This window comes from Dromiciops gliroides, chromosome 2 (assembly GCF_019393635.1).
Source record: "Dromiciops gliroides isolate mDroGli1 chromosome 2, mDroGli1.pri, whole genome shotgun sequence".
In the NCBI taxonomy this organism is placed as follows: Eukaryota; Metazoa; Chordata; class Mammalia; order Microbiotheria; family Microbiotheriidae; genus Dromiciops; species Dromiciops gliroides.
The window spans coordinates 349,854,546-349,857,815 of record NC_057862.1 but is presented as its reverse complement, the minus strand read 5'-3'; the positions used below and the strand labels follow the sequence as shown (position 1 = coordinate 349,857,815).

The window sequence follows — 3,270 nt, the reverse complement described above, 5'->3', positions numbered from 1 at the left end:
TCCAAAATATGTAATCACCACACTGTTAGGAAGGATCCAGTGTTATTATTATAAAAATTTAAATTAGTTGGTGACTTCCCTGATTGTTTTAGACAACTCACCCTTTTCTCCGTATCAAAATTGTTTTATTTTTTTACCTCCAAAATTTCATTCTTAAGAGCTTCCCATGGCTTCTGGGATGACTTCCCCTATATAACTTTACCTATTTTTTCTCTGACCTCTTAAGATTTGTTTATTATTTTTAGATTTTTTCATGGATAGACTTAATATTATTTTTAGAGATTATTTTTGGCTATTTGCTACCCTTGTAATTCTGAGCCATGAATAACTCTTCCCAACCCCCCAAGAATTATAGCTTCATATATCATAATGATCTGTATGATGTCATTGTTATCCTCCATTTTTTTAAGTGAGGCAATTGGGGTTAAGTGACCTGCCCAGGATCACACAGCTAGTAAGTTTCAAGTGTCTGAGGCTGGATTTGAACTCAGATCCTCCTGAATCCAGGACTGGTGCTTTATCCATTGCGCCACTGAACTGCCTCTGTCCTCCATTTTCGCTTCACAAATTTGCATGTCATCCTTGCGCAGGGACCATGCTAATCTTCTCTGTATCATTCCAATTTTTGTATATGTGCTGCCAAAATGAGCACCCTGTCATCCATTTTCAAAGAGGACCAATGATATCTCTGGGTGATGGCTTGATTCATGTGTGAACTGGATTTAAGTGAGGCAGAATTGCATAAAGCCACCACACTCACCACTCTCTCTTCCAGAGTCATCAAAGTCCAATGGAAGACAAAAGTCAAAATTACTTTTGCATCTTTGATGTCTGACAAAGTTCCAATGTTTCACAGTACCTGCTTCAGCCACTTTCATGGCCATTGGAACTAATTGTTCTAATCTGCCCATCCCCCTGGGGTAAGTCTTCACATGCTTGGAGTAGACATTTCACAACTCACCAATGGATTGGAGGCCTGTCAGTTATCTTCAATCTGGTTTAACCCATCTGCTGAGATGGTTTACCAAGATGTGGCCACTGTGAAAGTTACAGGTTCTTGGGGCCACAGGTGACAGTTGAATGTCAGGTTGACAGCAAAGGTGGATGAAGAGTGCTGAAAAGAGATCATCAAGTCTTCACAACAGAAGTGCTAGTCATCCATATACACTCCATACACCCCTAGCATCCACGGGAAAGGGTGGATTCCTTTGCTCTGGAAATGTACGGATAAGGGAATGTCAGAGATTTCAGAGCAAGATCTTGAATAAGATGAGTGTCAAGCATTCTAATCCCAAATTTAGCCTCTTATGTCTTAGCCAGTAAATGCCCAAGAACCCGTGAAAATATGAAAGATGATATGACATCATTAAATGTGTGCTAGATGGAATGAGTTTTTTCCATATAAAAGGAAAATGAAATGTCCTTATCCCGGTATTCCCATTGGGTGCTAGAACTTGTGTGCCTGCTTGGTATGGAAGGGTTCCATTTCTCATCTAGCAGAACCACTGAAGATATCACCTTGTTACCCACTTTACTCTTACTGGTTTTATATATATAGATATATAGATATATAGATATAGATATATTTACACGGCAGTAAGGGTTAAGTGACTTGCCCAGGGTCACACATCTAGTAAGTGTCAAGTACCTGTGACCAGATTTGAACTCAGGTCCTCCTGAATCCAGGGCCGGTGCTTTATCCACTGCACCATCTAGCTGTCCCTGGTTATTTTTTTCAGTCAACCATTTTGTTTTGTTTTGTATGTGGGACAATGAGGGTTAAGTGACTTGCCATGGGTTACACAGCTAGTAAGTGCCAAGTGTCTGAGACCAGATTTGAACTTAGGTCCTCCTGAATCCAGGGCTGGTGCTTTATCCACTGTGCCACCTAGCTGCCCCCTGGTCATTTTTTAATAGAAAGATAAAGGATGAGTAGATTGACAGATAAAAATGCGTGTAACATATATCTCAATACAGGTCTATAAAATACAATTATTTGTGCATAGGCTATATTTTCAGTTCACTGGCATGATGGTAGAATTACCATAGAAAAAAGTATGCAGAATATCTAGATTTCAATTAATTTTAATAATGAATACCCAATATATTTGGATTCACACTATTAAAATGTATAGTTGTGGTCATTTGTTTCAGTCCAAGAAAAAAATATGCATTGAAAATTCCAATAATGTGACCATTTCAGGGGATGCATTTTTAATTAATCTGTACATAGCTATTCAGAAAGGCTAAAACTTATTTTTATAAGCCATAACAGAGAACACAATAATAAAGTCAGCTTTTCACACATTTAAGTTTAATTATCATTACATATTGCAGTAGAGATATGCCATTGAAAACAAGAGAAATAGATTCAGCATTCAAGCATAAAAGGTCAGGGTAAAATATGGATATTTGAGAGTTTCTTGCATATAGATATCAGCTAAAATAACTACATCAGAATTCATTTTCTGCTGAGCAGAATATGAAAAAGCAGGATGACTGTTAATAACCATGACTTCCCCCTCACACCCATTCCCTTGTTCAGCCTGGTCTGAAGCCACGTTTTGTATAACGTTATGAACTTTCTATCCTAGGCTCCTCTCTTTGCAAACATTCCTTTTACAACACTTTGCGTTCCATTATATTTAGCCTCTCATATCACATTTAAAGCTTCAATACTTATACTCTGATACTTCAAGGTATCTGTGCTCTCATTCATGAGAATATTTTCTCCATTGGTGCAGAACCCAGCTCATCCATTCCTTCACACTTTGAAGAAGTCTTTCCCATTCTTTTTTTTTTTTTTTTTTTTTTTTTTTTTTTTTTTAGTGAGGCAATTGGGGTTAAGTGACTTGCCCAGGGTCACATAGCTAGTAAGTGTTAAGTGTCTGAGGCTGGATTTGAACTCAGGACCTCCTGAATCCAGGGCCGGTGCTCTATCCACTGCACCATCTAGCTGCCCCTTTCCTATTCTTTTTGATAGATCCTACAGAGAGAATTCACTAAGCTTGAAACCTCCCTTTCTCTAGGGCTTTTCACTTTTTGTGAGTACCATTTTAGCACTCTGACTTTCTACCAGTTATCTCTCACTCTTCTCGCATTACTGGATCACTATCCTTTCTAATTATACATTTCCTTATCAAAATCCCTCCCGTCACTTACTGACCCTAGGTTATGTTGGAAATAGGTTGCCATGACTTCTAAAGATACCTGCGTAAACAAAGGAAGCTAAATCAGTTCTTCATTGCTGTCAAAACCTGAAAATCATAC

The 3,270-nt window shown here is 38.3% G+C and overlaps 1 non-coding gene across 1 annotated transcript; it reads right to left on the bottom strand.

The window, feature by feature from the left end:
- Nucleotides 1-545: 545 nt before the first annotated feature.
- LOC122744901 lies at nt 546-652 on the bottom strand. The gene has a single exon (XR_006355236.1). It is a non-coding gene; the product is annotated as a U6 spliceosomal RNA (small nuclear RNA).
- Nucleotides 653-3,270: the final 2,618 nt, after the last annotated feature.